This window comes from Diadema setosum, chromosome 16, assembly GCF_964275005.1.
Source record: "Diadema setosum chromosome 16, eeDiaSeto1, whole genome shotgun sequence".
NCBI classification, from domain to species: Eukaryota; Metazoa; Echinodermata; class Echinoidea; order Diadematoida; family Diadematidae; genus Diadema; species Diadema setosum.
The window spans coordinates 17,747,505-17,759,994 of record NC_092700.1 but is presented as its reverse complement, the minus strand read 5'-3'; positions in this window follow the sequence as shown (position 1 = coordinate 17,759,994).

Below are 12,490 nucleotides of genomic sequence, written 5' to 3'. Positions count from 1 at the left end.
AGCTTACAGGTATTGTTGCGTCACAAACGTTGCGCGCGTCAAAGTGAAAGCTACAAAGCAACCAATTTCTACCATAGAAACGAAAAGAGAAGTCATCGCACTGTTTGTTGTTATCTTTTGCCACACGTTGCTCTACTTTTGGCGCTTGCAGACGTATATGAGATTATTGCCATTTTGACAAAAAGAGTATACTTAACCCGTTTGAAAGATTTAGCAAAGGTATTGCAGTTCAGCTTCCTCAAAGACTGATTTGAAAGAAAGGTCACGATGGTTTTTCGAGATTCCAGCGGAAAGAGACGTCTTCCCCCGATAAAGCCTCAGGGATCAAACAGAAAGAAGACAGACCAGCCCAACATGGATTTGTCAGAATACGAGGAGAAGGATGCTCTCATTGAAATTGCCATGCGCAGACTTGCGCTTGAAGGTCAGTCAAAGGAGAAAACCAAGAGAGATATGTTATAGTATACTCATACTTTCCTGATGGTAAAAAAAAGAAAAGAAAAAAAAAAGAATGTCTATTTATATTGTGTCAGATGCTACTCGATTTGAAAAACAGAATGGAAGTTTATCAACAGAAGGTTATCTGAGAAAAATATTAATGGAGATCTGAGATTACAAACATTTAGCTTATAGGGGCAAGAGAAGTGGGCCTATACCTGCCCTTGACTGAACAATTCCAGTGTATGACCTTGACTAAAGTGTACTCCCACTTCGATTCCGTGAATAATTCTCTCAAAAGACATGAAAATAGATTATGTAGGTGAAGAAGCACAGTTTGGAGTAACATTATGCCTCTTTGCGGCAGCTAACTGTCTCTAAGTTTTCCCCACTTTGATTCCAAGAATGCTTCTCTATAATAAAGCAACTTTAAATTTATCGATGAAGATGGACCTTTTGGAATAATATGCACGACCTCTTTCACACAGCTAAATCTGTCTCTAAGTGTATGGCCACATCGATTTCGGGAAAACTAAAGTGACTCAAATTATGAAGATGAAGTACATTTCGGAGTAACCATAGCGACAGAGGAAACTTGTCATCGGGTCAGGGAAGTGATCTACCTTACAATACTATAGGGTTTACCTTATTAGGGTTTTCCCCCTATCGATGAAAAGAAATGAGAATTATAGTATAGCGACTGGAAACATTAAAACACTTGTTGTTGTTGTTGTTGTTGTTGTTGTTGTTGTTTGTGTGTGTTTCATCATTGCGGCAGAGAGAGAGAAACAAATATAGTTTCTTTCAATTAATGATTATTCTAAAAAAGCTGCTGCAGACAGACAAGAGAAGAAGTATTGTTGTTAGGCCTAAGCCGTGACGAGTGTGTGACATTCAACTATTTTTATCTCAATCGCTGCAGATGCAACTCTGAGATTAATGGATAGGGAGGATTCCTCATCTCAGCCCGGCTGCTTCTACCCCAACATCTCGGCAACACGGAGCAGTACCACAGCGAATTCCTCAGCTACCACAACTCTGGGCAACAGGGGTAAAATAATGAAACCTCATCCACCATCATCAGTTAAACAGAACAAGGCTCCGAAACCGCCAAAATCGCCCAAGAAGAGGGCAAGCAACTCCGGGCGCCTACCCGTGATGAGCGAGGAGAAGACAAAGACCGCCAGACAGAAGAATTCCACCGGCGGCAAGCCTTGTAAGAGTCCGCCAAAACTGCCCGCCATCCAGCCGACACCACCAAAGCAACCCCCTCCTGACAATAGCGCCACTCGCAGGAAAGTGGCCGCCAGGAAAAGCCTGGTGAGCGCAAGGCATCGGCCAGGGACACCACTGAGAGCGACCCCCTTCCCGCAAATATCGGGTAGGTTGCTTGGCAACTTCATCTCCTTACCTCTCATTCTCTATCTTCATAATTTACCCTTTTCCTCACAGGCACTCCTCTGAAACATTCTCCCTCCTCTCCCTCTTTCCCCAATAGTTCTCCCTCCACTGACGTCTTGTCTCCCACCCTACCTCAGTATCTTTCAGGCCCTATGCATAATCATGCCCCCCCCCCCCCCCCCACTTGGAAGCATCCCCATCTCAGGGCTGACAAAATTTCTGAACGTCCCTTTCGCGTGCTTTTCGCGGGCTTTTCCCGACTTGGAGACCCCATAAATACAGAACAATACTCTTGTATATGTATCCCCCATCTCAGGTTGGCTTTCATTTCAACCCCCTGTCTCAAGGCAAAACCCCTCCCCTTATCTCAGGGAAGCTCTAATTATAATACCTTGCTTGGGAAACATTTTCTTGAGTGTTCAAAATGGGATCTCAGATCAGAGATCAAACAAAATGAAAATATTATGACTCACATTACTGTCTGATCAATTTTCTATGATTTTTCAAGATATTTAGTAATCCCCTTCTTAGATATCTAAGAGGTTGACAAAGAGAAGAGATGGTGAGAAGGCAACATGTGAGAAGTAAAATACACCCCTTCTTGGGCCGGATTTTGTTGCGGGAAAAGTACCCTTTTGCTGGAGATTTAGGGAACACCCATTCGGTCCATCTGACCCCGGAGTCGGGCTTGTGCCATATACTCCTTTCCTTCCAGCTGCTTCTTCTCCTATCTGCTCTTTCATCTCCTCGCCACGTTACTTCTTTAGACCTTCATCTCTTCTTTTCCTCCTCCTTCTTCTTCTTCTCCTCTTCTTCCTCATCCTCGCCTCTTCGCCCTTATTCTCCTTCTTCTCTCTCCTCCGTCTTCTCTCCTTTCTCCTACCATTCTTCCGTTTGCCCATCCGTTTCTCGTCTCTCATCAATTTCTCGTTCCTCCCTATATATACACTGATTTGTTACCGGCTCACTTTCTTCATTCTCATTTGGGGTTTCGTATTCTTCTTCGTCTTTCAATACTCTCTCTCCTCCCCGTCCTCTTACTACTCTCACTAAAATGCATCGAAACACAGTGCATGTAACCAAGGATCGAAATACTGGTGTATAGTACCACCTTGGTGTAACGCAGTCAATTTTTACTTATCACTAAACAAACAAACAAACAAACAAACAAACAAACAAGGAGTAACGTTTTCGTCGTAAGAATTAAAACATAGCAATTAATCATTCGGTAACTCAGACTCACTTTGAATATTCTTTGAATAATTCTGTCCCATGGTCATTACTCATCAGGTCACGACGACGTAAAGTCGTCTTGGGGCACGTCGCACTGCCGCCAAGACACCCAGAAGGTCCTGGAGAAGGCGGCCCGCCTCCTCCAACGGAGCGACGACAGTCGATCAGCCGCGACGTCCGACCAAAGTCGATCAGCCGCGACGTCCGACGACAACAACACCAAGCAGGCCGGCCGAGAAGAGAACGTCTTCGTACTCGCCGACGACTTCGCCCCGGATCAACAGGGCGATTTGGAGGGCGCCATCGCATTCAGGGCAGCGTCCGACAACGACTCCTCTCGGGGTCTCTCGGCCAGGAGCAAGGCGACGAGCTCGGCTCGGCGTCATACTTCCAGCAGTGCCGCGGCCGATGACGAGTATGAGCCCAACGATGGGTACACCGACGATGAATTCGAAGAGGCGGTAGAGGAGGAGGAGGAGAAGCCACAGAATGTCCCAAGCGACGAGCGCCCCTTAAGTCGAGCCTAAACTGATTTTGTCTCATATCTACTTCTCCCAAAACACAAACAACTAAATAAAAAAACACAAACACACAAAAAACAAACAAACAAACAAAAGTGAAGCCGGTCCTATGCCAGAGCATACAATCAGTTTGAAATTATTGAGTAACAATTCTGGCTTTTGAACAACTAAAATTTGGCCTTCCATGAGGCACATTGGGGTTCGGTCAGTGTGGTTTGGCCACTAGAACCAGCTAGGCCTATATTCCAGCTCATTTCCAAGTCATTTCATACTTTCATGTAAGAGAGTGCATATGTTTTGGAAAGAGAGATAGCAAGGGGGATGGGGGGGGGGGGGAAGGGGGAGGAAGCAAAACTACACTATCTCAAGGTTGCCCAAACCGCATATTATGCGAGATGCTTTTTCTCTCATGACCTCTAATCAACGTCACCTCTTATAATATATCTTACCTCACAGTAACCAGCAACCGACTCATTCTGGCACCTTCCTACACTAAACCTGGATTTCCCAGCCACAAAAAAACCCCACAACAACAACAACTCCGAAATGGTACCGTTCAAATATGACAGGTAAAAGTCGTCAGGTTCTGATCTTAAGCTAACCTTATGCTGGCTCGACCGGTTCAACTCCTGGTTGAGAACGATTGATTTGGTCCTTTCCTCCAAGGGATACCCATGTCAATCATTTTCCGTGAACAAGTGTCACCTTTTATTTATTAGTTTATTCATTTATTCGTTTATTCATCATTCATTTATTCATTTATTGATATACTTATTTATTCATTATTTATTTATCGTTTATTTGTTTGTTTATTTATTTATTTACTTATTCATTCATTTATTTATGTATTTATCTATCAATTTATTTATTTATTTATTCATTTATTTATTTATCTATTTATTTATTCATTTATTTATTTATTTATTCATTTATTTATTTATTTGTTTATTTATTTACTTATTTATTTATTTATTTATTTATTTATTTATTTATTTATTTATTTATTTATTTATTTATTTATTTATTTATTTATTTATTTATTTATTTATCCATTCCTGTTTATATTCTCCCCATTGCACGCTGTGTAACACGGTTGCAATGACTTGGCTGGTTCTTGTCTGACTTCTCAGCTGGAAAGATCAGACGACCGCTGGCGATTGTCAATCATTTTCCTCTCAACAATTGACCCAATTTCAACCCACTTAAAAAGTAACATTCCCAGAACACCTGTCCATATCAAAACCAAGCGAGGAGTGAGTGCTGCCTACTTACTAACCCGATCTTAAGTTCGAGTTCTCGTTTATCGTTCTTTGCGCGGGACCATGCTCCGGCATAATGAGGGATTGTAAATCGGCATCGTCCGAACACATCCTTCGCCTGACTTACTGCCACTATCGGAAAGATCTCGGCAGCCGAACACCACAGCCGAAGACTTAAGCCAGCGTTGAATGGGGCTCGCAGCAGTTACGTCAAGAACAGCAAACCACCACTAACACCAACTATAACAACAACAACAACAAATCAAGAACAACAGCTACGACAACCTTTGCAACATCAATGGGAGGGGAGGGGGAGTATTGGAGAGATGAAAAAAAAAAAAATTGTGACCAGCTCCTTTTTACCAGTCATAAAAAAAGAAAGAAACAAACAAACAACAATTCTATTCCATCCGAACATCACGTTCTTCTACACTGGCTTACTGCCATCTTCGGAAAGCTTTCGGTAACCGAACACCAAAGCCGAAGAAGCCAGCGTTGAATAGGTTGCACAACAATTACGTCAGGAACTTGGGGGGGGGGGGGGGGAATGAACAACAATACTTACAACGAAACAATACCAACAACTACGACAACCTCTGCAGCATACCAAGGGGGGGGGGGGAAGGGATAGGGAGGGATGAACAAAATTGTCAGGTCATGACTTGCTCCTTACTAAAAAAAAAAAAAAAAAAAAAAAAAAAGTAGAGATTGTAGTTGTAAGTTATTTTAGCAATATGTTTTTCTCTGCTTTCTTTGCTGTGTAATCTATGTTTATCATTGGTATTATTATCATTATTATTATTGCTTGATTCTTATGCTATGTGTAATTATGCTATTGTTAATTATATGATTATTGCTTTTTCATTATTGCTTTGTTTATGATGTTTGTGGAGTAAATCTGGACTACTGGAGGGGATGGGTGGTTTTTGTATTAATAATCTTTACAATTAAAGTACGCTTTGCGTTATTTAGGCCAGACGGGGGGAGGGGGAACCTGGGGGTCATTTACCATGAATCCACCGAATCGGGGCAGATACGGGATATTGGAAAAAGGAGGGAGGGGAATGGTGTAAGGGATAGGAAAGATGATTTGGGGGGGGGGGGGGGTAGGGATCATTGGGAAATGTGGAGGGAGAGGGGTGATGATGAGTGGGGTGGAGAAGGGGAGGGGAAGATGCAGGGGAGCGGAATGATGGGTAATAATAATAATGATAGAAATATTAATGATAATAATGACAATGATGATGATTACAATAACAACAATAATAGTAACAATAACAATGATAATAATAATAACAATATAATGATAATGGTAGTAATAATATTAACGATGATAATAATAATGATGATAACAATATCATAATAATAATAATGATGATAATAATAATAATAATAATAATAATAATAATAATAATAATAATAATAATAATAATAATAATAATAATAAGCACTTATAGAGCGTTTAATACTGGCTTTTCTAAGCGCATAAAGGTGGGGATAGAAGATTGTGGGGTAGAAAAGGACATGAGTTGGGGAGGGGAAGACAAAAGGGGTGGGGCTAATTTTGATGGGAGGAGCTAGAAATGATTGAGCTAAGTGGGGGGGGGGGGGGTGAAATGAGTAGGTCAATTGTAATCTTCGTACCGGTCACGAGAGGACGGGCGATCAGTTCAATCCATCAATCTAATGATTACTTCAAAGATCTGATCATTTCAGATCTTGCTCTCAACACTCACCAATTACATTCCGCTTGTTTCAAGCTTTGTAATTCTTCTTTTTTTTCTGGCCATATCTAATCAAGACATATGATAAAGGGAACTAAATGATAATCTAATATAATAAGACAAGAAAGAATGCATCCCTTTCAGTAGTCCAGATTTACTTCACACGAAATGTATTTATGGTAATGTATGATTTTTGCATTTCATTGATATATTGATGTTAAGGTAGTCTTTTTGAATTGATTTTTGCAATGTTTGTACTTTTTATATTCTTATTCATATTATTGTTTCGGTTATATGCTGTTTTTCTTCAATGTATTGATAAAAATATGTAAAAAATGTAAATATGTAAAAATAAAATACAAAAAGTCAGAAAAAAAAGAGAAAAAAAATCTGTTAAAAAAAACAAACAAAAAAAAACCACCCCCCCCCCCCCAAAAAAAAAAAAAAAAAAAAAATCTGTAAAAACAACCACAAAAAAAAACACAAACAAAGATGAAACAAAAATATGTTAAAAATGCCCCGGGAAATTAATTTCAGCCACGAAAACAAACCCAAATGATAGTAACCGAAGAAAATCCGTTTCTGGTCAAGGGTATATATTCACCAAACTGATTCAATTCCTTCACAGTAAAAGTGTAAAATCATTTCCGAAATCATATCCCACAAAATTTAATGATGAAAAGCGGCGCTCTGCCAGCGAGCTCAACCATTGCGCAAATAATCTGATTTTGGCAGTAAGTCACGGGTATGTCTCACAACATCATGCAAGACTTGACGAGAACGTTCGCAGCACTTCATTCCCTCCTTTCCAGTCAAATTATTTCATGCAATACAAGACAACAAAGTCCAATTTATTTCCCCAGGACAATATCGAGATCGCCGAGTCTCCAGCGTTGTTTGAAGCACCACAAAGAGGCCTCACTAGCTGCAAAGTGTTACCACTCTGTATGGCAGTGCATGTTTTCCATCAAGTCCACTGCTGGCTCTCTCGATGGGGGCGCTCAGCTATGTAGCACCATCTGCCGATCTTGCATCCGTGTTGTCACAGACACGATTCAGGCTCTCATCATAATGTAATATCCTCGTTTCACATAGATTTTTTTTTTCCTCATCGGTCACTCGTCGGAAGCACGGTTTCTTACTTCCGGTCACCGACCAAAGTGTACCGGATCACAGTCCGATGGATCCGACTCGTGTTGGTCGACCATCAGGTCAGTGTCAGACATGTCGGGCGTGCTCCGAAGAGGCATGATCGTCCGATGAGGATCACGCACGACACGTCTGACACTGAACTGATGGTCGATCAACACAAGTTCGATTCATCAGACTGCGGTCCGATACACTTCGGGGGTGGCCGGAAGCACAAAACTTGGCTTCCGACGAGTGACCGATGAGAGAGAGAAAAAAATCTCTGTGGAATGGGGATATAACACTCAAAGACGGACCAGCTCTACGAATGATGTCATGGATTTTGTCATGGAATCCGCATATCATCATGGCATTACCATTCGTATTCATTTAACAACTCACAGGTCATGCCCAAATAAGAGCTTTTGATCAGAACCTGACGATTTCCACATATGTCAATTTTCAAGATATCCCATGCAACGTCAAATAATTTTTGCATCTCGCCAAGTCTGGATGCTTTGATCATAGCACATCTATTATAAAAACACACCAGCAAATGCCAAGTGCAGATTCTGTTGCGCTTTAAACCACAATAGAAAATCCGAGAAACAATTCCATTTGTTGCAACCAGCCATCCAACTCACACAAATCACTTTCTGCCTCGGCGAAATACGAGGTAATCAAACTTCTGTGGTAGCTTTAGGTAGCCATAGCAAAATTGCCATCCAACTAGATCTGGGTGCTCTTTCTACCCCCTCCCCTTTTCTCCTCTTCCTCCTCGTTTGATCTTTAACACCACTCAGCGGAATAGCCACGCCCATGCCTGCCACCACTGTCTCTTTGCAACACAATACGCATAGACAAAACACTAAATTCAATTTCTGTTGGAGAAAATTCTCTTTTGGATATTTATGCAAATAAAACTAAGAACGTCTCTGGCTTCATTATACCAAAACAAAACAAAAAAAAGAAAAAAAAAAGAAAAAAACGGGAACGGGAACACTCAAAATGAGTGTTGACATAGTTCAATTATAGTTTAAAACAAAAACAAAAACAAACAAACAAAAACAAAAACAAAAACAAAAAAAAAATCACTGGAAAAAACCCTTTATCATTGATCATGGAACTTGAACAAAATATGAATAATCGAAAAAAAAAACCATAAAGAAATTGGAATCTAGAATCGTTGAAGTGATACATCAACTTTCTGAACTAGAGAAAAATACTTGAAATAGTAAATTGATTTGATTAATGTTGTCGTTGGTATTCAATAAAAATGTTCTTATGACAAATATAGTTTGTATTTTTTTTTGTCCTCTTTTTCATATCAATTAAAGAATGGCAGTCGAGTGCATGTGTTTGGTGAAGTGGTGCTTTGGTCAAGATATGCATCAGTAACTCTAAACTGCTTGAAGGCGTGAAGGCGAGATAATGAGAGCTTGCTTTTTCGCCTTCTTGGACTCTATAATCACGTGACAATCTCATCTTGTTTCGTCAATGTTTTCATTGTTTTTTATCTTTACTTTTGTACATAATTTGGTCATATTTACGTGTATTTTTATAATGTTATGATTGATTCGGAAATATGAATTGAATTGAATTGAATTGAATTGAATTGAATTGAATTGAATTGAATTGAATTGAATTGAATTGAATTGAATTGAATTGAATTGACAAAGGCTGTAGCGATAGAGCATCTGGATCGTCGGATGATGACTTCTTTATGGGCACCTTATGCCTACCCCGACGAGCTTCTGCTTTTCTGTTAAAGTACTATATATGTTCTCCGACTCATTATTTTAGTTCCAATTATGCAGGTGAAGCACTGTATAGACGGAATTAAGTGTGTCCTGCAATTTTGATTATCATGTGAGGTTATTTTTGAATACACGGGATATTTATTTCTATTGTTACCGCACTGTTCTTTGATGTGTGGATAATAATGTCTCAATAATGTAACTTGTGGCAACTCAATAAATGAAATGATTGAGAATGAAAATGAATTGATAAACATATGCATTTGCGTGGTTCCTTGTTGAGATTGGACGTGTATAGGCCTATAATGATAATTCGCTCTGGTCTTGTCTATTATGCGGTATTTATTTTCGTTGTTGTTGTTTTCGAATAACATATTTCTTATGGACTAAACCGGCATTTGTCTTGAAAACCCTTGGTATTTACATTATTCTTCGGCGAAGAAGGGGTGGATGATCAGGGGCGGATCTAGCTTTTTATAAAGGAGGGGGTTGGGGGCGGTATGCGAGGGAGCGTAGCGACCGAGCCCGAGCGAGCAGAGCGAGCTTGAGCTAGACCTTTTGCTAGACGAGCTTCTGCTTTTGCTTGAAGCAATTGCTTACAAGCAATTGCTTGTTTTATGCATTCGGCCCAATGAGGGGACCTCCATGTGTCCCTCTTTATACACAAGGTCGTCCCAACCAAGCCCCTTCATTTACTGTATACTCTTCTATCATCTGATGTCATTTAAAGAATGATGCGAGTTTGTTTTTTTTTTTTTCCGAATTTCTCCGCCTTGCCCTGTAATCGCGCCCTTCTATACTTTACAATGCATTCCGATATGGAAAAGTTGGAATTATGAAACAACGGCAACTTCTTAAGCCCCCGAATTTCAGAAAATTTAACTGATTTTTATCAGGACTGCCAAGTCTGCTGATCTCACGAAGATCTGTAACGTGTGAGAGGAAAAATTTCGATATTTAATGGGATGAAAACCTCTTTGTGTGTACAACCCTGATATAGAAAGGATGTCTATTGACTTTTTCTCGACGTTTTTTTTTTTTTTGTTGTTGTTTGTTCACATGGTCCAATGTGTAACATTGAAGACAATAATGTCTTTTTTATACTTGTGTACAAAATGCTCGCTAAGCCAAAATACATGGTCAGTGATGGTAGCGCCATTACATGGTGAAAAGTGCAGGAGCTCATCACATACCCATATACGTACATTCCCTCACTCCTCGCAACAACAACAACAACAACAACAACAACAACAACAACAACAACAACAACAACAACAAAATGGTAAATTGCAAAGCCCGACCCTCATCCTCAACTCAACCAAATTGACCGACCAGCCGATAAAGATAAGAAATTGTTACTTATGGCTAATAAATGTTCTATTTTATAGGTGTCGTTTGATGCATTACGGAAAAAGAATCGTACATGAGATGATGCCTCAGTGCCTGCAATGCCATTTTCCTTTAAATCCATTATTCACTTTCACATGCTGAAGAAACCAGTGTATGAGCTGCAGACAAGGATAATCAATGACAGATCAATGACCAATGTTCAGATGCAACTTTAATGTGCAAAGCATGACATAAGCAGCACCAGTGGTTTGCGTTTGATAAAAGATTGCTGTTTTTGGTGACGAACATAATACACCCGATCATTTATAATCCTGTTGCCATAGCAAATTTACGTCATTTTTAGGATGCTCCTGTAAATTACATGACCCTGTATGAGCTTTTGGCAATATATTTTCAGTTAAGCAGAATGACACTGTGCATGTAAACCTATATTGCTTTTCGCAGGCTATGCTCTTTTACTATATACTCTGCATATCGAGCATGACCATGATGACTTCAGATCTAATATGAATACAACATCTTACGTAAATGTAATAGGGATTATTACAGATTAAAAATTCGCACCACCATAAGTAGGCCTACTTAAACACACACACACACACACACACACGCGTACAAACACACACACACGCACACGCGCGCGCACACACACACACACACACACACACACAAACTCGGTTGATATATGCAAGAATCTCGAGTATTAAAGGAGGCAGATTACTCCCAGAATGAGGAGAAGAAAAAGAAGCAGAAAGAGAAAGAAGCTTAAAGGGATGGTACAGTATTGGTGGAGATGAGAATTGGGCTTTTAACTTTTTGCAAGATACCTAGAAAACACTTACGAAATAGTACAGTGCATACCATTTTAGGAGGAATTCAAAGTTTATTCGATGAAAATCGGGTTTGGAATGACTGAAACATCCGAAAACAAAGTAAAACAAAGCGATCGTAATAAAGTGAGGGTCCCACACTTTACTAGAATCGCTCTGTTTTGGATATCTCAGCCATTTCAAAACCAATGTTTATCAAATAAACGTTGAATTCCTCGTGGAATTACACGCTCTTTCATATTTCACAAGAGGTTTCTCATTATCTCACCAAAAATGTTAGAAACCTGATTAGGTCTCAACCAAAACTATACGATCCCTTTGAAGGAAAATAATTATCATTAATACTAATATCAATAGAGACAGTGCGACTACTTTATCACGGATAATAGTGTCCCTCTAATCAGTTGATTTACCGGATGTTTCAAGATTTACCTGCGCAAATGAGAAGCAGGGTTGTCAAGGGAATCTGTATGCAAGCCTCCATTTCTTTCTCATTAAAAATCTTGATTTACTAGAACATTGTACTCAAACCCCCTGAATACTCTCACTTATTTACTTTTAAGCCACACGATTCACAGTCAAATTATGCACTTTTTCTTCTGTCGAATTTGTTTTGCATGTCTGCTCCATTGCGAACAATTCAGTCGTCGTAAGGGCCACTGCACACCACACGACTTTGCCACTATGCATCGGTCGTGCGACCTTATACTGGAAGTGTGACGTCACCAGCCTGGACTGGGTCGCAATGCCAGTCGCAGATATTTGACATGTCGAATTTTCATGACCGGTCGTGGACTTTCAGCCAATCACGCTGTAGCAATGTACTGACGCCATCGCAGTCGCAAGCCC